We start from the raw sequence: 27,191 nt of genomic DNA, 5'->3' as shown, positions 1-27,191 counted from the left end.
TATCAGGACTCATTGTCAACAAACACTGTATTTTCACCCTTAGGGTGCATCTCAGTATGAACTGTTGAATTTATCTAGTACCACAATGAACATTCAATCCAGTGTCTCTTCCTCTGAAGAAATAGAACATTCTGAGAAGTCACTATTCTGGCCATATAATCTTGGGGTTTCACAAACTGTGGATCAGGTAAACTGTATTTTCGTCTTCCCCTTGGTCATCAATTTGTATAACTACAAATTTAATATTAAAAAATATTTAATAGTACAAATATTTAAAAATTGTGTGTAATTAAGTGCCTCAAAATGCAAATTTATAATTGGAACACATGGTACCTCTTCAGCTGTTCTAACAACTTTGTAATTCTGAATGTCATCATAAGATGGAAAAGACATAGCAGATATAATGGATGATGTTTTAAATTTCCCACTGCAACATAAGATACTTTATAGCTACTCTGGATCCTTAAAATTTATCTTTATTATAAATTTTATAATATTAGAACTTCCAGCTGGAGATCAATAAATGCAAAAATGGAGTACAGGGCTCATTGTGATAGTAATTAAATTTCCATTGCATTTATTGCATGAGGAAGGGAGACAAGAAACTGAGAACAATTATCTATAACAATGGGATACAATTTATTTCTTCCTTGATTCCTTCTAAAGGACCCAGAGGGGTACTAGTTTCAGAAGCAACTGTTTGTACTTAGTATTAAAATAGTTTGTTTTACTTAAACAATCTAATTAGACTGAATTTCGTAGTAGTAAATTATATTTAAGATGGAACTGATAATGTACCAAATAAAAATTACACAGTTGGCTAAGTTCCCTGAATGCATAGCAGTGTCATATATCATAACTCTTGTGATCAAAGATGGTTATTACCCTTCGTAGCACATTGAATTTGGATGTCTTTGAGAAATTTATTTGAATATATCTAGCAAATGGAAACTCAGGACTCTGAGCCCAAGTAGAGGTAAAAATACAAAAGAAGAGGAGATAATCCAAGGAGAAATTGATGAGAGAAAAGCTATGAGCCAAGGACAGAATAAGGGAAAAAATCAAGAGAGAAAAAATAGGAAACACAAAGATGAAATAATTCAAGAAATACAAAGATTCTCAGAAGAGATAATTCAAGAAATACAAAGATTCTCAGAAGAGATTACAGTCAAAGTCCAAGGGGATACACTCAAGAAATAAATGGTGTACCATATCAAATCCAAACGAAAGGCTGTTAAAATGTCTTTAATTTACTTTGAAATATTAAAGCATAGATGCTGCAATACTCTGCAGGGGTTACTTTAAGCTATGATCACAGCATGGGATCAGTTGTGCTATCACAGGTTTACAGCCCATGTTATTTAGTGTGCCTTTAGCAATCCTTTACTCTAGAGGCAGAGCCAAACTGTGCTCACCTAACATTATCAGTTAATATCACAGACTTTACAAAATACGATAAATAATATTATAAATCACTTTTCATTACTGAAATCAGTGGTTTTTGTGAAATGTAAATTAGCTAAAATATTTTAGAGACACGCCTTACCTGCAAACTATAAGATTCCAGAATATTCAGCAATCTGCGGTCTGTAGGTAGAGCCAGTTGACTGATTTCTAAATTGTTCTGTGAATTTAGAGGATTCTGCTTGCCAGTTAGCCTTAACTGAATCTTGATGTTAGAATAATGTCTCACTTTTCTTAAGTGAAACTGTTATGTAAACAGGGAACTGGAATTCCCTTGAGCCTGCAAAACAAGTTGTATAATTGTTTTGGTGTCTGCCTGCTAAAACTATTTGTATACTAAATAGCTACATGTGTGACAGATTTTCATCTTTAGACATTCCTTTATTAAAACTGAAAACATGGCTGTAGGAGCCTCAAACATAAAAACAGAGATGATTATCTTCTACAAAGAAGCCAAGAGCTGTGAATGACCAAATGGCTTCTCAGTTTGCAACTGACACCCAGTGAGCTGAGGACTAAAATGAATCCACTAGAATTTTCTGTATGGAGGCTCTCATTTGCATGTGCCAGGAAAGCTTTAGTGTTATAGTGGGAGCATCAACCTACCTCAGCAGTCTGAGGAATGAATGGCAAGTGAGAAAGCTGGAAAAATGCCTAATTTGAAAAAAGATCCTATTCTCATTCCCCAGTGTATGCTTCTATTGTGATAAATAGAGTTGAATTTTTCTACATTGTAAGGTTGAAGGGGACAAAAATATTTAAAACCAGAGACTTTAAAACATGAAAAGTCTTGCTTTTATATTAATAAAAATATATAACAGTGATGTAGGCACCAATTTTTATAACTAACATTAGATATTTCAACAATCCTAGTTTATTTCAAACATGTAGTCATTTAACTCCCGCAACTGTGGAGCGGCATTCTCCTCTACCGGATAGTGCTTATGGACCCTGGATATTATTCTCCTCTTTATCAGAGATCTAAGTTTATCTCGAATCTTCAAAATTTCTCAAGTTATGACTCCAAAATCATGTCTGCATTTTCATTCTTCTTTACTTTGTATGACTTTTTCTTCAACCCCAATTGTGCATGGAGTTCATGTCAATTTTTGCATCATGCCAGGATTCACAAAAATAAGTTAAAAAGCCAGGTTCTTTCTAAATCCTCTGACAGCGAGACTTAATATCCCCCCATTAACACAATCCTAATAAATTCTTCACTGAATATGTAAGCTCTGCAAGTAATTGCTCATATTTAAATAAAGAAGTCCCCACATTATTTTGTTAGGTGAACGCAACCAAATTGTAATGGCAGAGTTGTTGAGATGCTCAGCATGCTGTGTATTGAGGCAGCAGCAAATGGATGTGAAATGCTTTCATTATTTCCAGTCTTCCACATAGAGACGTCAGTGGCAGTAGCAATTTCTTGCTAGTAATGTTTGACTTAATTGAACTGCCCTTCCTGGATGATAGTTTTATTAAATCAATGTTACAACACACAGGTCTAATGGAAGAATGGTGATTAGATGTAAATTTTACGCTGTGATTACTCTCCTAGGAGTTTAATATTCTACTTTGTGTTTCAAAGCTTATTATTATTTTAGAGTCCTTTTGGCTAAAATTTGAAAATTCAATGAAACAAATGAATCCCAGGATTCTTATTACACACAAAAAGCAATACAATGTAAATTTATTGCACTGAATTGGAAATACTAGATATTGCCTATTTGTTCATTACTTGTGTATTCTTTTGAGTTATTGGAATTGTACAGTACTGCTTTTACAAAATATCAGCCATTAAATAAAGATCTTCAATCAGTTAACCAGATACCTTACCACTCACTTATGATGCCATCTATTTTGCTTTTTGTAAATATTGATGGGTGTTTTTTAATTAATGTCTTTACTAATTGCCTGCAAAACTTCCAAGCAACTAGTCTGGTCAACAAACATTGCAGTTTAAGATGCTCCAGGGTGCTATTCCTACACAGAATCTTTGAATAACTAGCAAAATTGGCAGAACCATCTTTTTCAGAATGCTGGAAAACAGTTAAAGAGTTACAGTAGCTGGGTGAGTATCAGATCAAGAAAATGCAGTTTTAAAAACAGAAGCTCATTGGAGCTTTAGTATTTTAGGAAATGCTCATGGCACCCTTGCTGCCTCCCTCCCCGTCCCCTTCCCCAGTGTAGTGTGGAGCCAGCGTGTGTGGCCATTATGCTCTCCAGCCCAGTTCCAGATGAAGTAGAATAACCCCTACGTACTGCAGTGTTTATGTGTCCATGCCAGTCTGTCAGGTGGCAGCCTGGGGGACTGAGCCAGGCCACTCTTCTATGGTTCACCCTCCCAGAATGTGCCCTGCAGGCAGAAGACTCTTGCAGAGAGCCAATGCAGTGTTAGAAACAATTAAGTCAAAGCACTGGGGGGCAAAGAATTGCTGCTCTAAGTCCTAATACAGAGACCTAGGAGGGGGAAATAGTATGACATAGGCTTTGAAGGGGCATTTAAATTCCTTTTAGTGGGGTCATTCACAAGCCACAAATGAGTGCAAACTTATAACAAGACACAGGCTCAGAAAGGAAAGGAGGACCCTTCACTGCATTTTCAATTTGTGCAGATCTTCTTGAGAGGAGGGCTAAATTCTGAAGGAAAGCACCAGCCAAAGAAAAGTCTATTTGAAAAGACTGTCAAAAGCATTTTTTTTTCTTTTTGTATTGATTTGTTTGTTTTTATTAACCCTAAAGAAAATCTCTATCATATCATTAGCTGGATATAAACTTAAGGAACTGACAGCTGAGAAACTTAAACCCAGAGTTAAGCTTTTAAAATATTAAAATATACAGTGTATGACAAAAGATTGCAAGACAAAGAGCAAATGATCATCCATACAAGGATAACATAAAAATCCAGAAACAATCAATCAAGACCAGACTTTTAACATACCAGAAAAAATGTAACAAAATGATCCTTAATATACTCAAGAAGATAAAGGAAAACACAGAGAACGAACTAAAGGATATCAGGAAAGCAATGAATGAACAATATGAGAATCTCAATGAACAGACACAGATTTTAAAAAGTGAACAAACAGAAATAATGAGTTGATGAACACAATACCTGAAATGAAAACTTCCCTAGAGGTTTTTAACAGCAGATTGGAGCTGGCAGCACAGAGAATAAGTGAACTAAAACACAACACAAAATGTTTCAGGCTAAGGAGGAGAAAAAAAAAATAAATGGAGAAAAAGTGAACGGAGTTTAAGGAACTTATTGGACATGATGTAGCGTGCCTATTTACACAGTCTAGAAGTCCCAGAAGCAGAAGAAAGAGATAAGTGGGTAGAACAAACATTCAAAGAAATAATGGCAGAAAACGTCCCACATTTAATGGAAGATGTGAATTTGCACATTTAAGAATCACGACAAACCCCAAACAGTATTAAACTCAAAGAGAACCATGCTCATCAATGCAGTCAAACTATCGAGTGTTAAGGACACAGAAAGAGTTAAGAAAGTGGCATGTTCTTACTGGAAAGGGGTTTCCAGCAAGATTAAGTCCCAATTTCTAATTGGAAACCATCGAGACAAGATGAAAGTGGGATGAAATATTTAACATGCTGAAGTAAAGAAAAACAATTGCTAACCAAGAATTTTATATCCAGTGAGACTGTCTTTCAAAAGTGAGTGAGAAAGTGGTGCAACAGTGGCTCAGTGGCAGAATTTTTGCCTGCCATGCTGATGACCCAGATTCAATTCCAGTGCCTACCCATGGGGAAAAAAAAAAGTGAATGAGAGATTAGTATTACTAGATTAAAAAAAAAAATCTTAACATTACCAGATTAAAAAGGAAAAAAAAAAAAGCTGAGGGAATTATTTACCTCTAGACCTACCCTAGAAAGCAATGTTAAAGGGAGTTCTTCAGACTGAAAGGAAGGGACACACAACCCTGGATCAGAGCAGCATAAATACATAAAGACCTCCAGGAAAGATGACCATATGGGTAATTTTAAATTCCAGTGCTATTATATTGCATTTTAGATATGTAACTCCACTTTTTACATTATAGGGGTTATAAAATGTGAATGCATAGGAAATAATGATGAATGATTTGAACATACAATATATAAAGATATAATCTGTAACTAGAAAAAAAGGTTTGGGGACAGAGGGTTATAGGAGCAGTGTAGGTGTATGCTATTGAAGTTAAATTGTTATCAAATCAAATTTAATTGTTATAGATTTAGAATATTAAATTTAAGCAGCATATTAGCCATAAGGAAAATATTACCCTACAAAATATCAAATAGATATGAAAATAAGCAGAATAATTGAGGGGCAGAATGGCATAAGATTTCAGAGATCAAAAATCAAAATGTCAGAAGAAAATCCTGTAGTAACAGTGGTTTCTTTAAAAGTAAAATGATTAGACTTTTCAGTCAAAAGGTAAAGATTGGCAGAAAGGGTAGAAAAGAATGACCCAATTATATGTTGTAAACATAAGACTCCTCTTAAAGCCAAGTAGTTTGAGAGTGAAAGGATGGAAAAATACATACGATACAAATAGTAAACAAAAGAGAGTGGGGAGAGCTGTACTAATATTATTGAATATATTATTTAAAGTAGACTTTTAGTCAAAAACTGCTGTGAGGGATAAAGAAAGTCACTCTAGACTGATAAAATGTTCAATTCATTTTATGAATATTTAATTCATAATTATAAATATATAAAAACCTAATGGCAGGGCCCCCAAATTATATGAAGCTAATAATGATAGATTTGAAGGGAGAAATAGATGGGTCTACATTGGTAGTAGGAGTCTTTAATACGTCACCTTCAGTAATGGATATAGCATCTAAACAGAAAGCCAACAGGGGAATGGAAGACTTAAGTGATGCTATAAACCAACTAGACCTAAAAAGCATATATAGAACATTTCACCCAACAGCAGCAGAATGCACATCTTCTCTACTGCACATGGGCCATTCCCCATGCTATAATATATGTTAGGTCACAAAACAAGTCTCAGTAAATTTAAAAATTTGAAGTCATGCAATGTATCTTCTCCAACCACCAGAATGATGCTAAAAACAGTAACAGAAGAAGAACTGGACAATTCACAAAAATGCATAAAAAAAAAAAACACTCTTAACTAATTGGTCAAAGGGAAAATCACAAGGGAAATAAGGAAATATCTTACCACAATTAAAAATGAAAACAGAACATACAAAACATATGGTGTTCAGCAAAGGCAGTGCTGAAAAAGAACATTATACCTCTGAATATATTATAAAAGAGTAAAGATCTCAAATCAGATACCTAATCTTACATCTAGACAAAAAAAGAGCATGCTAAGTGAGCAGAAGGAAGGAAATATCAAAGATTATGATAGAGATTTGTGAATGACAGAAATAAAAACCCATAGAGAAAACTGAAATGAAGCGTTGGTTCTCTGAAAAGATCAATAAAATTTGCAAAACTTTAACTAGACTGCCAAAGGGAAAAAAAGAGAGAGCAGATACAAATAACCAAAACCAGTAGTGAATGGTGGAACATTATACTGACTATGTTAGGTTAACTAACTTTTTAATCAAAGAAATAAAAAAATGATAAGAGGATACTATGAATAATTGCACACTAACAAATTTGAAAGCCTAAAGTACACAAATTCCTATAAACTCACAAACTACCTGCACAGACTGAAAAAGAAATAGATCTCAACACACCATTAACACATAAAGAAGTTGAATCAGTAATCAGAAACCTCCTAACAAAGAAAAGCCCAGGACCCACTAGTGAACATTCCCAAACATTCAAAGAAAAATTAAAATCAATCCTACTGACACTCTTCCAAAAAAAATTGAAGAGGAGAGAACACTTCCTAACACATTCAATGAGGCCAATATCACCCTAATACCAAAGGCAGATAATAATACTGCAAAAATAGAAAACTTTAGACCAATATCCTCATGAATACAGATGCAAAACTCAGCAAAATACTTGGAAGCCAAATCCAACAACACATTAAAAGAATTATATACCATGTCGAAATGGGATTTTGAGCAGGTATGCAAGATTGGTTCAACATAAGAAAGTCCATTGATATAATATGTCACATTGATAGACAAAGGAAGAAAAACACAGGATCATCTAAACTGATGCAAAAATTTAACAAAATCCAGCACCACTTCCTGTAATATAAGTAAACCATACTCACCATGATAAAGGCATATGTGAAAAAGCCACAGCTAATATCATACTCAATGGGGAAAGACTAAAGTTTTCCTTCTAAAATCGGGAACAAGACAAGGATGCCCACTGTTACGCATGATTCAACATTTTATTGAAGATTCAAGCCAGAACAGTGAGGCAAGAGAAAGAAATAAAATGCATACAAATTAGAAAAGAAGAAGCAAAACTCTCTCTTTGCAGATGACATGATGCTATATATAGATATTCAGGAAAAATCCTGAACAAAACTACTAAAGCCAGTAAATAAATTCAACAAAGTGACAGGGTATAAGATTCACATGCAAAACTCAGTACTGTTTGAATAGTGTAGTAAAAAACAATCTGAAGAGGAAATAAAGGGAAAAAAATCTATTTACAATAGCAAATCAAAGAATCAAATATTTAGGAGTAAACTTAACCAAGAATATAAAGAATTTATAGATGGAAAACTTCAAAGCTTTGCTAAAAGAAATCAAAGAAGGCCTAAATAAATTGAAGAACATTTCATCTTTATGGATTGGAAGGCCAAATATCATTAAAATGTCCATTCTACCAAAAGTTATTTACAGATGAAATCGCAGTCAAATTTCCAACAATCTTCTTTGCAGAAATGAAAAAGTCAATCATCAGATTTATTTGGATGAATTTATTTGGATGGATAAGGGGCACTGAATAGCTAGAATTATCTCAAAAAGATCAATGTTGGAGAACTCACACTTCCCTATTTTTAAATGTATTACAAAGCTTCAGTAATTTAAAAAGCATTGTACTGGCACAAGGATAAATATACAGACCAGTGGAATCATCTAGAGAGTTCTGAAATAAACCCCCACAGCTATGGCTGATTGGTTTTTCACAAGAATGCCATGAATTTCTTCAACAAAAGGTACTAGGAAAACTGGATATCCATAGGCAAAAAAATGAAGGTGAACCCCTACCTTCATCATAAACATCATAACATCATAAACAACTTAATTCCAGATGAATCAAAGACCTAAATATAAGAACCCAAACTGTAAAATTCCAGGAAGAAAATGGTTAGGCAATGGTTAATTAGAATTTATCCCAAAAGTATGAGCAAGGAAAGTAAAAGTAGATCAATGTTACTTCATCAAAATGAAAAAAGTTTTGTGTCTCAAAGGACTTAGCACATTGTTCTCATATATTATAATATTTCTATTTTTAATGTATTGTACCAAAGGAAAAACTGGGTATGTATGTTTAATTTTATGATCATTTGACTCTTTCTGTTTAACTTTCTCTAAAGCTTATTTTCATTTGGGAGCTAAGATGTAAGAAATATTGTCTAGAAATGAAGGGCACATACTTGAACTCAGGTTATAGAAAGAATATGAAATCTTGAAAATGCACACAATCTCAGTTCAAAGTTAACATTTATATGCAGATATGAATTGAGATGGAGTCTGTTTTGCACATATGCATAGTGCCATTTTTCCAAATCATCGTTATTTGGAAAATAACTAGAGAAAAATGCCGGGTATCTGTGGCACATTTCTCTCATATATTATAATATTCCTATTTTGGGATAGAATGGAGGTAGAATGGAAGAGGGATCTGAGTGGTAATATCAGGTTATGCTTGAATAGGTATGAAACTGATCCTATAGAATACAGTCATGCTGCTTAAAGTGGATATTAGTTGTTTTTTCTTTTCACCACTCACCTACCTACCCACCCACATATACAAAATCTCTTGGCTTTAAATAAAAAAAAAACTATCTTTGTAATGGAAATCACATTCCATATCTTCAAATGGGCCAGTCTTGCCTCTATGTTCTCCCCACCTCACCCTCTGCAAACGCATCATCTGCAACCCCATCCCCACCCCCTGCAAAAACACATGAACACGAGACTTGCTAGTGAAAGTATTCCTTTCTTGGGCACATTGTTTTATTCAGGGTAAATAGCCAAGCCTGTTTGAGCCTCCCCTTGTACTTTGCTGCCTAAATCATTAAGGAACACTTGCTTTGATAGTTCAGGTAGGGAGAGAAAACTTTAATGTAATTAGTGTTAGACTGAGAATCACTGAATCCTGAACTGCAGCCCTATCTGGTATATTAGCAATGGATAACATCTTTGAGAAGTCAACTGATTTTCTGTGTCTCCATTTCCAATTTAGAAATTGAGAATTTTGTCAATGGTTTCAGTAATGATTTTCCCTTTTAAAAATGGGGATGCTATTTAAAATAGTGGGGCATGGATTTTAATTGTCTGAATCTACTTTAGTTTTCTCTGGTATAGTAGTTGCCTTATATTCCATGAACTATTTTCCAACGTGAATATGCATCATTGGAAGTAAATGCATTCATTGTGTCATTATAGGTAAATGCTTGACCTTATATTTCTTTAACTTCAAAAATAACCTCATTTTATATATATGGTGCAGTCGTATAGTACACTATTACAGTATTACAGTAATACAGTATAGTACAGTCCCAAGCCTGACTGATAATATCTAACATTGCCAGGCATTTGCACACACATACACATATATACACGCCCTGAATACAAACCAACCAATACATCTTGCTCTGCTCGTTCTATGCATATGGGAAGTTTCCAGCCTCCTCAGAGGTGGGGATTTATATCACTAAATCTTTTTTCTAAGAGGTAGGTTTTCCAGTTGCTTGACACTGATGATGAATAGTAGTACTTTACTTTTTGGTTCAAAACAAGATTTCAGTGATGGATAAAATACATAGCAACTTCAGTGTCTGATAAAATACATAGAGACCTTTCTGTCATTTTGAAATCTTATAGAACAGGAGAGATTTTTAGTAATTTATACATTATGGTAAATCTCTGGTATAGCAATGTAAGGTAGATGTGTTACAAATTTCATTTTAATATCTTTGTTGGGCTAAATTGCTTACAATGAATAAATGCCATTGCTACTTACCAGGGTTCAACATATTGCTTGGTATTATAAAACAGCAATATTACAATTTCATCAAAAAAGCTGAACCAGTGAAGATACAATGTGTAATTAAAATATCTCCTAAAAACTAAGCTATTTTTAATAAAATGCATTTCCTAGTTCACATTAATATTTGCAAGATTAAAATTTAATAAAATTCTAAGTCCACTTTAAGCTTTTAAATATATATCATCTGTGTCTAGGAGTTTTAAAAACTCTTTTGTCAATGCATGTAATTTTTTGAATGTGTTCTTTAAAGATATTATGTATCAAGAATTTGAGTCAATAAATGTTAGGAAGGATGAAATGTAACAACTTTTTGCCATTTTGATTTTTTCCTTTTAAAATTTTCTTGCAATTATTTGATTACTTACCGCACATAAATATTTAAAGTATGTATATATTATGGCAGGGTTGATTTACTATATATTTTTTCTGGGCATTTTGAAATAAAAATATTGACATGTAATCCATGCTAAGAATACAAATGAGTAAAAACAAAGCGGAAGAAAAGGAAGAGAGGAAAAGAGGGATGGAGGGAAAAAGGAAAAAAGAAAAGTAGAACATTTAAAAACATATTTTCTTCCTTTGCCATCACTTTGAAAAACTAAACAATAAGAATTGCTTTTTATCTTTCTATTTACGAGTCTCCTATGCATGGTAGCAGGGTAGAAACAAGGTGGGAAAAAGTGACATTCCAGAAACGTTTAATAGGATGTTATGTTTTAAAAATGTTTAACATCTGGCTTGGTTGAATGCATCTAAAATGCTTTCAATAATGCATCTGATTTATTGAGAAACTTAAAATGAAAAAACCTAATGCTCTGAAACTCTTATGATGACTGTTGATAATATACAATTAGATGGTTAACTCTTTAATATGTGTGAATAAAGTCCTGATTGATGCCATTCAAACACAGGCATGTTAATTTATCCCACATATTTCATCTCAAAGAATTAAGGTAGGTTTTATGGAGTGTATTTTTTTTTCAAAATCAGGTTATTGTCTTTATGGGTGAGCAAGCCAAAGCTCTCATGTAATAATATAATATACTTCTTCCCCCTTTATGAACCAGTTATTGTTCAAGCTATTTCCCTTTTTCTGGAAAAAAAAAAAAAGAAACCTTGACATGTATGGATTTGCAGGTAGCCCCATTCTGCTTAATGCTCAGGTTTCTATCGTGTCCATACCTTGGACTAATTTGGAGCTTTGTTCTGTAAACTTGGTGACATAGCAGAAAATACGTGATGGTGAATTCTCAATTCTTTAAGTAGGCTATTTCTGTGTGTGCTACTCTTTCTTAAGGTTAGCAGGATTGTAGTTTTACATTTATTTGAAATGTTTAAGCCATCATCATGATAATATTTAAAACACATGAGTTGAGACAAATGTTGCGCATCAAGTTGTGTTTTATCCAGAGAGCTTAATTGTGTACAGTTTACTGAGTTACTGTCATTTCCCCCAGATTTCTTTTAGCAACAGGGGCAGAAGGCAAAAGAGGCATTGTCTACATATGTGTAACTAAAGAGCAATTCTCTGCATATTTGTGGTGAGATAACCTTTCTAAAGCATAAAAAAAGGAATGATAAACATTTTTTTCTGATTCTAAGGTGAACTTAAATTCAGCAACCTCTCAGCTCCATTGTTTTCTGATATTCATTAGATAGCATGTTTTGTTGTTTTTCAGTCAATCATTTTTCCTGTTCCCCTTTGTTTTTGTGTCATTTGAAGGTATCATCTGAATAAATGATGGAGCCAGGCATGTACTAAAAATCATAAAAGCTATTCTTAGTATTCTTTGTTTCTGTTATTGCTCAGATAAGGCAAAAATAGAATCGATTAGAAAAAATAAACCAGTGTCTAAAAAGTGACAAAGGGAGAAGATCCCACAAGTTGATGGAGACATAGTTTGGGAATGAGAAAAACAGGGATTCTAATTCTTCCACTCTCACTAATCCAGGACAAGTAACTTTACTTTAGGTTAGCATTTTGGAGGAATAAAAAATGTTTGTGTGTTTTATAAGGGAATTCTTTATTTTATGCATGATTTTTCTGTAAATCCACAGCCTCTCTAGTAAAAAAAATTTAACAATTTACGTAAGACTACCTTCATAGGACTTTTTATTCCTCAACTTAATAAATTATCTCATTACGCTGCTTAATATTTTCTTGGCTGACCTAGGTAATTTACATTTTATATGAATTTTAAACCAGCTTGTTAATTTCCACAAAATTTTTCTGAGCCTTTTAATGGAATTGCATTGAATGCATAAGAAAACTTTGGAGAACTAACATTTTAATAAATCAAGGCTTCTAATCAATGAATAGAATATTTCTATTATCTAAATCTCAAATTTCTTTTAGAAATACATTATCATTTTCAGTGTTGAGGTCTTTCATGTGTTTCAGGGGATTGATTCCTGGGGATTTTATTTTGTTACACTATTTCTATAGTGTTTTAACTATTTCTTGTCTTTTTTAATATTTGGTTATTGCTAATATATGAAAATACAATTCATTTTCATAATTTAACTTCATATCTACAAATCTTGCTAAATTCACTAAATACTCTAATAGCTTACTCTCTGTTTTCCACATTGTACTATCACAACTTCTGCAGAGAATGGAATTTTTTTATCTCCCTTTCCAATCTTTGTATATTTAAAGTTTTTTCTTAAGTCTTAATTCACTGATTGGCATAAGAAGAAATATCTTGAATAGAAGTGTGGCAATGGAAAATTTTATCTTATTCCTGATCTTAAGGAAGAAAACTTTCAATATTTCAGCATTAAGTTTTGCATGAACTGTAGAATTTTTGTAGGGCTTAATTAGGTTAAGAATGTTTGACTACATTCTTTAGTTACTCAGTATGTTTCTCGTGAACAAATGTTGAATTTTATCAAACAATTTTTCTGCCTCTCCTGAGATGATCACATGATTATTTTCCTATATTATGTTAATATGGTGAATTGCACTGATTGATTTTCATGTTAAACCAGTTTTTCTGGTGTATTCCAGAATAAATAAACTATACTGTCTTATGAATGATATATTTTCCTTTCTTCATTTTGTGATTTTTTGTCTGCCTGTTCTATCAGTTACTGAAACAAATGTGTGAAAATCTCCAAGTATAACTATGAATGTTTCTAATACTCATTTTATTTCTGCCAACCTTGCTTTAATTTTTGGATGCCATATCTCTGTATTTAATTCAATGTATATACGTTAGGATTTTTATATTTTGTTTAAAATATCCTGTCAAGTTTTGATATAAGGTTACTATTGCTAGTTTCTCCCCACTGCTGTTAAATGCATATTTTTAAATAATGTATCTCCTCTTAAAGATTGTTTCTGGCATGAAAGTTATTCTGATTGCAATGACTCTATCATGATCAGAATCCTAAGTCTCTGTCTACAGTGTTGACTCTGCTTGTTTATAAGTAAAAACTCATACAAAGTAAGAAAACCTATGACAACAAAACATGTTGTAAAAGGAGAGAAGAAAGCAAAGCACAGCACCTGCACATAGTACACACTTTAGGAAATAGCCAAGTAATTGAAATCAAACAACTGATCAATAAATATATAGTGCAAACTTGTTATCCGTAAAGCTCCTAGGTTTGATATTATCAAAGATACAGAAACACCAAGCTCCTATGGAGAACAGCTCTTGTTCTTGACATAGATTGGAGAAAATGCATGACCATATGGAAAATCAAGTAACAATAGATGTATTAAATGCAATAAAAAGTAAAATGAAGCAGTGGTTGTCAGGAATCAGGGGGATTTTGAGAAGGACTGAACCACAGGGATTCTTCTAGGGTGATGAGAGTGTTCTGTGTGATACTATAATGGTGGCTATATGAAACAATGCATTTTTCAAAACCCGTAAAGCTTTATAGCACAGAGTAAATCATAATTTATGCAAATAAAAATCATTCATGAGGTTGGAGGAATCCCAGGATGGAAAGCAGAATGTGACAGAATACTCTAACTGTATTATAAATCTGGAAAGAAACTGTGAAGGAGGTGGGGGGCAGCTATCTAAGTGATTTTTTGTTGAAAAACTTTTTGTTGAAGTTGAAAAGACCAAGGCAAAAGGAACTGTGTAGAAGAACTTAAAGTAGAAAAAAGTTGCTTTCCATGGCATTTCTAAAATCACTCTCTATGTGTACCAGAAGTGAAGAACTAAGAAAATGTATGGTGTGGCTGGTGGAGCCAGATTTCTCACTGTTAAATGAGAGATTACAGATAAGCAAGGAGGAGAAAGCTAGAATTAATCAGGTATTCATGGGTTAGAGTTGGAACAGCCACGTTTCGCTAATATAAATATAGACAGAGACACATAGATATATTTATAGCTATGTGTATTCACATGGGTTAGTGCACACATGCATGATTCTTCTCTCTGTCAGTCAAGAGCACCTAGAAGCTGTGACAGCCCAGTATCAATTAGAGATCTTGATCTCTAATATCATACTCCACTAAAAGGAAACAACTCCTGGAAGAAGTGGCTCCTAATAGGCCTGAGGCAGGGATCATATAAGATAAGCCTGGAGCATCTTGTAGTGCCAGAAAATCAGGAAGTTCTAAAAAAAATCCTACAACCATCGTGGTATGTCAAAGGGACATAGAAGCCGATTGTAAGAACCCCCAACGGCCAAAAGTGACAAAATTTTAGCTGCAAAATAAGTACAATGGTATTGGATTCTGATCAAAATGTAAAATAAAACCCACTAGTCCACACTGAAATAAATAAACAATTGAATAAATAGATAAGCAGGGTAGAAAGTAAAAATTCCCATGAAGAAGAACTCTAAAGAATTTATGTAGATATTCTGCCCTCAAGGAGGTGGAGGATAATTTTCAACCTCTTAAGTGTGGGCTGAGCATGATGATTTTACCCAGAGAATACAATATAGAAAAGGAAGGGAAAGAAGGGTTAACTCTACAGTGAAGGAACTGACACCTCAGCCAGTAATAGGTCAGCAGAGAAGGTGATAAGTCATGTTGATATAAAGTGATGGAAATGGCACTTAGCATCTGCAGTAGTCTTCCCACAGATATACTATCTGAAGCTAATCATGAGAAAAAGCATCAGCTAAATTCCATTTGAGAGACATTGTACAAGGTGTCTTTTCAAATTCTGTCCAGGTCACTAAAAACAAGGAAACGGTTAAGAGAAGCCTAAGGAACCATGAGGACAGAATGCAATGTGGTATCCCGATGGGATTCTGGAACAGACAAAGGAGATTAGGTTAATCTAGGGATATCTGATAAATTGTCAACTTAATAATAATGTTTCATAATAATAACGTTTCATTACCAGTCACAAATGTACATTCTAATGTAAGTTGTTAATAACAGAGGAAACTGTGTGGAGTATTTGGGAAACCTGTGTGCTAACTTTGCAATTTTTCTGTAAATCTAAAATAATTTTGAAATGTAAAGTTTATCAAAAACTAACAGTTACAAATGATTGTGCTTGATGAGATAGTAATACAATTTGCAGCCCTACCAGCCTGACTGAGGTATAGTAGATATTTGAGGGTACATTGTACTCCCTAATATATAGATCCATTTCAACACTATATTCCCAAATATCCCACAGAGTTTGACATACTCACATATCTAATCAAGCCTCAAGAAATTTCTTCTCCTTTGAGAATTTGTTTTTCTGCACCACCTTAATGGAAATAAAGTTGTTAAAGGTGAGAAACTGGGGATTTGCAAATTATTTCTACTATTTAGTAAAAGAACTGAGTGTTCTTATATGTAAAACTTTGATGACAAAGATTCCTGTTGTACCTGATTGCTATGAAAATAGAATGTGTGTGTATATAAATGCGTATAAATTGCTAACCACTATGAAGATTATTTCGTGAATTTTTTAAAAACTACTTTTGTTATTTTAAGTTTATGTTTGCATCCCTCTCTCCATCTACAAGGATTTTGAGGTTGTGTCATTTTAAATGGTGTAAGGTTGATGGCCAACATTGCAACTTTTAAATCTTCATATTCCCCAAATGTCTCTTTATGGTTATACACATAGAAGATTCTTGGTAAATAAATGAAATGTTCAAATGCTATCTGAATGCCCCTGTGTGAACAGGAATCAAAGCAAAAAATTTACAACTGGTGCCATTATGGTCCTATTAGGTATCTATATTACCACATGAGACCTCACTTCTGGAAAAGGAAAAAAAAATTCTTGTTCTTGATTCCATTCACACTATTATCTTGAGTTTGCATCTTTTTTTTTCCAACTTCTTAGGAAATCCTTGACTGTGTTAATTAAACTCCATTAGTTCCGGGGCCTCTGAGTGGTTGAATAGCTTCAATAAAACCACGGGATTCTCTCTTGTAAACCATGTCTCAGGACAAGCCATCTTTATTATTAATCAGTTAATGAATTAATTGTAGCTAGCAGTCGGGTTAGTTTGCATTTACGTGCATGTGTGTGTACATGTTTTATTTGCTGCTTTCAGATTTAGAAACTGAGATTTTAATGCCCCTGTCCCCGTTAGTTAGGAAACCTCACTGTGGATACCTCTTAATTCGAGAGGGGTTTTATACAGCCCGAGCCTCTATTTTTTTAATTTCCCGGAACCTTTTCTTAGGAAGGTTGCATGCTGAGCAGTAAGTAACATGGATGCACAGATGCTGCCCGCAGGATTGTATGGGAGCCTAGACTATTCTTGGGCCTTATTTAACTCCTGATGCTGCTCTTCACTCTTCAGGGTAGATTTTTTTTAACCCCAATTTTCACACATTACGTGTTAGCCACGCTAGACCTGCCTTTCCTAGGCCAGATTCTATCTTTTATATAGCAGTTGGTTAAGACATGACTTTTAACTCTCCCTTGGTGGCACTGCCTGCTAGCAGCTGGCAGCTTAATTTCCATTTTTGCATTCCAGTGTAACTTAATAATTCACAGTATGATTATTGCTTGTTATAAATTTTAGAAGAAATGCTTAGAAAGAAAGGAAGCATATCAGCACTCCCTTATATTGAGAAACCATTGCTGGTCTGAAAAATTTTCCACAATAGCAAACTTTTGGAGGCAACTACATAAAAGAATATAAAGACTTAAACACAAAAATGCCTGAAAAAAGAAAGCCATTACCCACCTTTCCAGCTGTCTTACTTCTCCCCACACCTTCCTATCCCTCTCACTGCCCCTGCCCCTGCCTCTGCTCCATCTTATTTTAATCTGCTGTGCCCAAGTGTGGATTGAATTTCTCCCTCCTGTGACTCTTTCTGGCTATCCCCCACTCTCACTTCTAGGCAGCTTCCTTTTCCTAATCATTTGTGGGAAAATGGCTCTGTTATGTATAAAATATTACATGGTGACTAAATACTTTAATTGATTGCTCTAATAAGCAACATTGCTCATAATGTTTGAGATTATCATTTCAGTTATTGCAGTGGAGGCATTTGACTGCATTTTAACATTTGTTATCCAAATCAAATAAGGAGATGACAGTAGGAAATTTACCAAACTTTGGTAAGATTATTTGCAGATAATTTTTCCAAAATATCATGTCTTGGCTAGTTAGAAAGAATAGAAAAAGTCTTTGAAAAATAAAGGTGAATGCCAAAATTGAAATCATGTCAAGTAGAAAGAATTTATGATAGCACGAACCAGTGAAAGACGTTAATCCAGTATCATCTCCAGAATTATGTATTTTAGTTTCACTGGATGTAATGGAATGTACGGTAGGATTTGATCTTAGTGTTCACAAAGGTGGCAATAGTTTTAAAAGTTATCAGATGCATAGAGTTATCTTTTACTAATTGTTTTTGTACTGGCTAGCCCTGTGTTTGACAAAGGAAAATTTTCCTCTTACTGTCTCTTGTTCCCATCAACTGCATGCAAAATTAAGGAGATTATCAACAGCATGTTGTGGTTGGCTTTTAGAAATTTTATCATAGTATTTTTGAAACTACTAAAAAGTATTAAGATTTCAAAGCATGAGTATATTACTTATTTTTAGGCTCAACCTCATAGGTTTTATCTGGGGCATCAAAGGTAACTATTACTCCCGCATTTATGCCATGACTACTGAGAGTATAGAGTTGTATTGAACATAATCACAGACTGTGAAGAAGATTGTCTATTGGTGCAAACTTTAGGGGATGGGGGATAATTTAATAATTTATATTGAAACTAAAATGAAATGCCCTTCGATAGCCAAGTTCCACCTATGGTCACAAATTAGTGTGTCAGACCAAGGCAAAGAGTAAATTTTTTCAGAAACAAGAAAGTGCATCGATCCTTTATTTTCATTATTCATACATTCAAAGAGAAAATATCTGAAGTGCCATAAATATAAGAGAGATTTAAATAAATTGTAAATTATGCTGGGGCCATACATTGGATTTTTGCACAGTCACCACAAACTGAGAATTTGGAAACTATTTAGAGAGGTAGAAAGATGTTGGAAAATCTTAGGTATAAAAGGTAGATTTTAAAATATCTTCATAATTGTTAGAAATCTATAAATATAGAAAACCAGGAAAAATATACTAAAATATTAAAAGAGGTTATTTTGGGGATTGAGATAAAAATGTATTTTTTTTAAAAGTTTCACTTTTCTGAATTTTCAAAAATGATATTTATTTGTTTTGGGCATTATAAAAATGATCTAAGTGTATGAAATAAGTTAATATATTAAAAGTAATATATTAATATTAATAAAAGATTATGGCATAAAAACATGATTATACAGAAAATTAATGGTATTTATAATAATAATTTTGTACTATCATTTTGGCTTTGTCAATAGGTCCACTAATAGAAAAGCCAGATAAATGTAATATGTAGTAGTTTTAATTTTTAATTTCTAATTTTAGAAATTGATTTTATTGCTCATAGTTACTTATTGCACAAAATATTATTGCCTAAATGTATCTAGGATAAAGTTTACTTGCACAGCTTGATTAAAATAGCAATAGTAAGCTCTCCATGATCTTCAATGTTGAAAAAACTACTAGCAGTTCACTGAATTCTAATCTAAATTGATACATATAAAAATCATCATATTTATTATTAAAAATCATTTATACATTTATAGTTACTTGCAATTTTAGTCACCTTCAATCATGTTTCTAAAGATATATATGAATGCTTTTTTGATAACATGTATTTACTTATTTAAAATACTTCATTTCCGGGCGGGCCGCGGTGGCTCAGCGGGCAAAGTGCTTGCCTGCTATGCCGGAGGACCTCGGTTCGATTCCCGGCCCCAGCCCATGTAACAAAAAACGGAAAAACAAAATACAATAAAACAAGAAAATGTTTCCCTTTCTTCCTTCCTTCCTTCCTTCTATCCTTCCTTCCTTCTCTCTGTCTTTCCTTTAAAAAAAAAAAAAAAAAAAAAAAAAAATACTTCATTTCCAATCAGCCTAATAAAAAAATAGATAATATTGCCTCTTTGGATTTGAGTGAGGTGTTCTTAATATAAGCTAAAGTAATTAAATTGTGTCATCTTTATGTAATTTTAAATATACTTGAATAGTGTCTATGTTAATAGATGCAGTGTTTTTGTTTGTTTGCTTTTTTAACTTTTGTACTGTATAATATAAGTGCAAAGCAAAGAAAGAAAAAAGCAATAGTTTTCAAAGCACTCTTCAATCTTAGTTTCTTTGAATCATTATTAGCTTTATATCTTTTCTGCTTCTGTTTTAGAATACTAGATGATAAGATAGGTCTGCCTGGAAATTTTGTTTCAATTCCATTCTAATTAGTTCAGTTCACATGTATGAAACATGCTGCCCTAAGTGTTTGTGTTTTAATGAAGAAAAGATGTAACCCCTTCCATTAGTTATCCATGTTTTTACAATCAGGATGCAAGCAATTAATAATTATACAAAAAAATTAAAAATAAAAAAGGGCGGTGCGACAGTGGCTCAGTGGCAGAATCCCCGCTTGCCTTGCCAGAGACCAGGGTTCAATTCCTGGTGCCTGCCCGTGCAAAATAATAATATCTATACAGAGTGATGATAGTAATAATAAAAATACTGATTGCTTAAAAGACATCAATGCTTAAATGCTTAGTCTCTAATAGAATGTTTTGATACAATATTTATTGTATACCTGAGTTATCACACTAGTTGCAAATTACTATTCCAGATTTCTCAATGTTACTTAAATATATCTACATATTATAAAATTCTGCTTAAGCATCTACTATTTGTACCAATAGATTGTGGATCATGAGTCAGAGTTCTTATTTTACTGTTGCATGTGTTAAGTAAAATACATTTATCTATCGCAGTATCCATTATCTGTCACAGAACGAAACAGTGCATCGAGGATACTGTATCTTAAAAATCAGGAAGCAAAAAAGAACCAGCTGAAATACATGACATTCTTTTGGAGGCATTCCAACTGAATTCTTTTGTAAAATATTTGGTATCCAGTGCCTTGAAAGTTCCAATCACGTGTGAATTAACCTGTGAATGAATGTTTACTTCCATCTTTGCAACATCCTTCATGGAAGGGCATTTTAATTTAAGTATAGCACAGTGTTTTCAGAAACTTTTCAAAAGTCAATGAGAAAAAAATACTGATACTTAACGTTTTCTATCTAGAATTTAGATTTGAGTTTTAACTTGTTTATTAATTCTATTAGTAGAATAATAAATTGAGACTTGCAAAACTAGATTATTCTTTCCAAGAGAAATATGACTATACATTATTTTTTACATGCTGGATTTATTACTCAAAAGAAACATATTGAGACATTTTTGTAACTGTAACTGAATAAGTTTGATTAAATGTCACAGTTCTCAGGCAAAAATCATATCTATTGTTCTATCTTTTAACATCTCTTGTGAAATTCAGAGTATTGGCCCATATTATTTAATTCTCTTTTGGCCAATCAAATATTTTTGAATTACAATTGAAAAATGTAACAGAAGAAAAAAAGAAAAAAAGATCATTGGCTCTCCCCTTGCTGCCTTCTATGGAGGGTAGTACCCAGTACCAGGAGCAACGCTCCTTTTCTGAGCCAGGTGAAGCTTCTGATCTCTACAAAGAAGCACCAAGCCTGGCTTAACTGCTGTGCAAGGGAAAGAAAGCAGAGACATAAGTAATCAGGAGTTGAGAGAGAACTGAAACTGGGACTATGGTGTGATCACAAAGAAATGTACCATACAATTATAGGTTTACAAATTAATCAACACCCATAATGTATACTTCAATTGAAAACCTACTTATCACCCAAAGAAACAAGGCTGAATTTAAACTCCCTAGAATTGGCTTAGTACCAAATATGTCATAGGAATTATCTTTTGGGTTTACCCAATGTTTTCTATTTTGATTTCAAAACCAATGCAATTTTCAAAGGCTAAAAATATTTTTACTTTTATGGTTTTCATACTGTCAGTACTGATCTACCACCAAAGAAAAAACAATTATATTTTTCTCTAGGAAGATTTTTTTGTCCTTTGTTTTGTTTCTATGTCTTGTTTAGGTCTAGCTCTAATAGTACAGTAAGAAAATATTGCTTTGTAAGCATGTGCTGCTGACAACCCCGTGAAATATTTTTTCTTTGAGTAATGGTTCAACCATCTGACCTACAGAGAAGGCATGAATGTAATTTGTAAATGCATTAGATGAACAAGATCTAAAGTCTAAATATTGATTTGGAAATTGTTCTAGAACTTTCCCCAGTTCATATGTTTATATTCATAGATGTTTTACTACTTGTAATCTCAGATTTTCAGCAACTGGGTAGTGATGAAGTGATCTGGCTGAAACTGTACTGGTGCTGGAGTCTAAGTCTATTATGAAATGTTTTATCCAAGCCTGTGTGCTTTATATGTGATGACTTTTGTGTTCTGGAATGGTGGAGAGGCTTTGTGTTTTTATTTGGTGTTTGAGACATGTTAACCTTGTGATTTTGTAACTGTATTAATTAAATTGGACAGTTCTGCAAAAAAGTCAAAGTTATGAAGTGAATTAATTAGTGAAAATTAAAAGCTTGAACATTAGCTACCTTAGCACAGAAATGAAACAAGCATTACATTAAAAAAAATCAGGGGTATCATAACCCCCCCCAGCAGAAAATATGTTTTATCATCGCACATTTCTTCCACGTTCATGTGATGTCATATCTAATTTAAACCATCATTAAAATGATTTCTGCAGCTGTGGGTCTGCTGTGACGTTAGAGCATTACTGTCCCTGTAGCTGCATTCCCCACCGAACGACCGGGGCTGTGCAGTGAATTAATACACTAGAGGACATCAGCAAGGACATGACATGAAGTGTCTGCTGGTTATATTGTAAATATATTTTATTTTGGATAATTATAATCACAAATAGGCGAGCTAAATCTTCTAGACAGAAATATAGAGATATTTTAGTGGATTTTGTTTTTTAAGTTTATAAACAACAGAAAACATTCATATTGAGTGGAAACTGCAATGAAGAACCATAATTTTGAAGGCAGGAGAAACGATGGCTTTATTATATGGTTATGAAGTACTTCAGTCCAAGTTTTTTTGTGTTTTTTTCAGGCAATTATGCAAACCTGAAAATATTAAGCAAATTTTTGAAAAGATATCAATTCCATGATTTTGACTAGTTTACTTTATAAAAAAAGAAATGGGAAGATTTTTCTAGTATCAATTAGTTTTTTGTCATTTCTCTTCACTTCCCGATCATTGGCATTTTCCAATGTTGGCTGGTCAAGTTTGATTACTATGATCACAAATGCACTGAGGAGAGGGGTAATACTTTTTTTAAAAAGTTAATATTAAAGGAACCTTATCAGAGGAAGAAACACCTTAATTTATAGTTGAGTATACTGGTATATAGAAGTATAAAAATATTCTGAATTTAATTGAGTGGTTATGTCAAATATTATTATACAATGTTTTTAGGTGGATAGAGAGACAGATTATTATACAATGTTTTTAGGTGGATAGAGAGACAGATCTAAATTTTTAAATCTCATTAAAACTGTATAAAATTGGAAAACAATTTGTAATTTGTAGTCTTTGTTTCTGATTTTGAAGGATAAAATGTACAATTCTTTAGAAGTTTTCTACATTATATATAGCAATGCAGTTTGTCTGATGGTTGACATTATCTTATTCTATTTTAAAAAGAGATTTTCTTTCATTTTAACTTGTATTTTTCTTTAAATTAAAAGAGAACCTTAAAATCAGTGTCAAATGTTATGAAGTACATTATGAATAATTTCACATGTTTCTAGGGGATTTTTATTTCATTTTGAAGGTTATGGATAATCACCGAAGAAATATAAAGAAGAACTTATTTTAAAAGATGATTCTTGGTGGGGTAATGAGTAGGGAGTGGAGAAATCTCAATGAGTAATTATGCTCTTGTTCTATTTAACTTGAATCCAATATCTCCTTCTCATATTCACTGCCTTGTCTTAAACTGCTCTATATGGCTATAAACTTCCCCGCTTTTGGTAACTTTCTGTGCTCTGGACAGAAAAAAAAAGGGGGGGGGGGGGGGTGGCAATTTCTTTCTTTAAAAGGCCAGATGGTAGATATTTTAGGCTTTACAAGCCATAAAGTCACTGTCACAATAACTAAACTCTATAGCGTAAAAGCAACCACGAGATAAATGCATAATTAATGAGCATAGCTGTGCTCCAACAAAACTTTATGTAAGGTCACCAACATTTGAATTTCCTATCATTTTCACATTTCATGAAATACTTTTTTACTTTTTAACCATTCAAAAATGTAAAAGAACATTCTTGGTTGCTGAATGGTACATAACTCTGACCAGTAGCCTACTTTTATATGTTCGGCAAAACATGTGCAATAAAGTTTGATAAGCACTGATTGTACAATATAAAATGTATTCATTTTAATTATTTATAGAAATGTATCATTTTAAAGTAAGCCTATAATACTCCCACTTACCCTATTAAATTTATTTTGTATTTATTTATTTTTTTTACATGAGCAGGCACGGGGAATCAAACCTGAGCGTCTGGCATGGCGGGCAAGAACTCTGCCTGCTGAGTCACTGTGGCCTGCCCTATTGAATTTTTAATACCAGTTTTATTGATATAAAGTATACCATTCAATGTCTTTTAGTATATTTTCAAAGTTGTACATCCACACCAAGATCAATTTTAGAATATTTTCATCACCCCAAAAAAGAATCCCCATACCCATTAGCTAATCACTCTTTATTATTCCCCATTCCCCCCAACCTTAGGCAACCACTCGTTAGTGGTGTCTATAGATTTGCCTGTTCTCCACATTCCATATAAATAGAGTCCTGCAAGATGTGGTCTTTTGTGACTGGCATCTTTCACTTAGCATACTGTTTTCAAGGTCCAGCCACATTGCAGCAAATATTAGCATTTTATTCCTTTTCGTGACTGAGTAATATCCCATTGTGTGGACATCCCATACTTTATTTACCCATTCATCAGTGGGGCATTTTGGTTGTTTCTACTTTTGGGCTATGAAGAAAATTGCTGCTATGAAAATTCATGTACAAGATTTTGCATGGACATACATTTTCAATTCCCTTGGGCATAGCCCTAGGAATGGATTTGCTGGGTCATATGGCATCTCTATTTATGTATTTTGAAGAACTGCCAGAATGTTTTGCAAAGTGATTTCACTAGTTTACGTTTCAACCAGCAGCCAGCACTTGTGGTTGTTGTTTTATTATAACAACTCTAGTAAGTGTGAAGTAGAGTTTCCTTGTGGTTTTGATTTACATTTCCCTGACTGTTCATGATTTTGAACATATGTTAATGTATTTATGGGCCATTTGTATAGTTTCTTTAGCAAAATGTCCATTCAGATCCTTTGCCCATTTTTTAAAATTAAGTTTCTGTTTTCTTGTTGTTATAAGAATTTTTTATATTTTCTAGATACAAGTCCCTTATCAGGTATATAATTTGAAAATATTTTCCCATTCTGCAGATTTTTTCACTTTCTAGATGGGGTCTTTGACACACAAAAGTTTTAATTTTGATGAAGTCCAATTTATCTATTTTCCTTTTGTTGCCTGTCCTTTCAGTGTCATGGCTCAGAAATCATTGCCAACGCAAGGCCATGAAAATTTACTCCTATGTTATATTGTAAGAGTTTCATAATCGTAACTCTTATATTTAGGTCCCTGATCCATTTTGAATTAATTTTTTTGTATATGGTGTGAAGTAGGGGTCTAACTTCATATTTTTGCATGTGCCTACCAGTTGTCCTGAATCATTTGTTGAACAGCCTATTTCCCCCATTGAACTGTTTGCTATTTGTGTTGAACATAAATTGACCATAAATATGAGGGCTTATTTCTACACTTTCAGTTCTATTTGTTATGTTTATCCTTGTGCCACCGCCGTATGGTCTTAATTACTGTAGCTTTGTTAAATTGTAAGGTGTGAGCCCATCTAATTCGTTCTTTTTCAAGATTGTTTTGGCTTTTCTGGGTTCCCTGAATTTCAATATGAATGTCAGGATAAGCTTGTTAGTTTATGCAGAGAATCCATCTTGGATTTTGTGGTAGACAGAAATGGTCCTTCAGACATGTTCATGTTGTAATCCCTGCGGCCTTTGTGTGAGTCATTTTACATGGCAAAAGGGACTTTGCACAAGTGATTAAGATGGGAAGAGTATCCTGTAATTATAGGGTGAGCCCCATATAATCACAAGGGCCCTTAAAGAGAAAAAAGATGACAGGAGAGTCACAGAAGATGTGACAATAGAAAAACAAGTCAAAATGGGGAGACTTCTGGCTGGAGCCACGAGTTAACGAATTCCTAGGATTTGGAAAATGGATTCACCTGTACAGTCTCAGAAGAAATGCATCCTGCCAGCATCTGTAATTGTAGCCATGTAAGCCTGTTTTGAACTTCTGCATTCCAGAACAGTAAGATAATGTATGCATGTTGTTGTAGGCTGCTGAATTTGCCGTAAGTCATCACAGCAGCAAGAGGAGGCTAATGCAGATTTGACTGGGGACTGTGTTCAATCTGTAGCCTCGTTTGGGTAGGATCACCATCTGAACTAGTGCTAGAAACCAAAGTCTGGTGCTGGGTGTGCTGGTGTCATTGCCTCAGCCCGTTTAGCTGATGGAGCAAGGGAGTGTATGTGTATACCAGCCAGTGTGCAGACACACATCTATCTCTACCTATGTTAAGCTAGACTTGAGTTCATAGTGATGTGTTTACCCCTACCCTTATCACATGGAGCATTCTCGTCAACTCCCCTGGCTCGTCTGTGAACCCCACTCCAACCGTGAGAGACCTGGCTCTTACCACCTGCCATCCACTGCTTAATCCTCTAATTCCAGGATATACATATCAGATTTCTAACCTGTTCTCCTGCAAGAAACAGATTTCTCTGCTAGATTCACTGCTTACTTATGTTTATTTTTGACTTTAGTCTTGCATTCTGTTCTCCTTCCCAAAGTTACTTAAGGCAGCAACTTTTAATCCCACCACCTTCAAGAGGCTGTTTCACGTATTTGTAATACATTTAATTTCGTTTTTCAAATTCTGCCTCCCATCCTGCATGTACATGTTTTTGACTGAAAGTCGTTTGGCTTTT

The 27,191-nt window shown here is 33.7% G+C and overlaps 1 protein-coding gene and 1 long non-coding RNA gene across 3 annotated transcripts in view; both read left to right on the top strand.

The window, feature by feature from the left end:
• Positions 1 to 27,191, top strand: part of DOK6 (docking protein 6) — a 452,915-nt gene that overhangs the window by 96,166 nt on the left and 329,558 nt on the right. The window lies entirely within an intron of this gene.
• The window catches only part of LOC143661966 (uncharacterized), a 123,275-nt gene that overhangs the window by 52,783 nt on the left and 43,301 nt on the right, over positions 1 to 27,191 (top strand). Inside the window, exon 3 of one of the 2 annotated variants that reach the window (XR_013165045.1) lies at positions 44 to 204. The exons of the other annotated variant lie outside the window; for it this stretch is intronic. This is a non-coding gene — a long non-coding RNA (uncharacterized LOC143661966). Of the gene's footprint in view, positions 1 to 43; positions 205 to 27,191 lie in introns of those variants that run through there. 2 annotated transcript variants of the gene reach the window in all.

This window comes from Tamandua tetradactyla, chromosome 18 (assembly GCF_023851605.1).
Source record: "Tamandua tetradactyla isolate mTamTet1 chromosome 18, mTamTet1.pri, whole genome shotgun sequence".
NCBI lineage: Eukaryota > Metazoa > Chordata > Mammalia > Pilosa > Myrmecophagidae > Tamandua > Tamandua tetradactyla.
The sequence above is the reverse complement of the archived record's forward strand: the minus strand, read 5'-3'. Positions and strand labels throughout refer to the sequence as shown.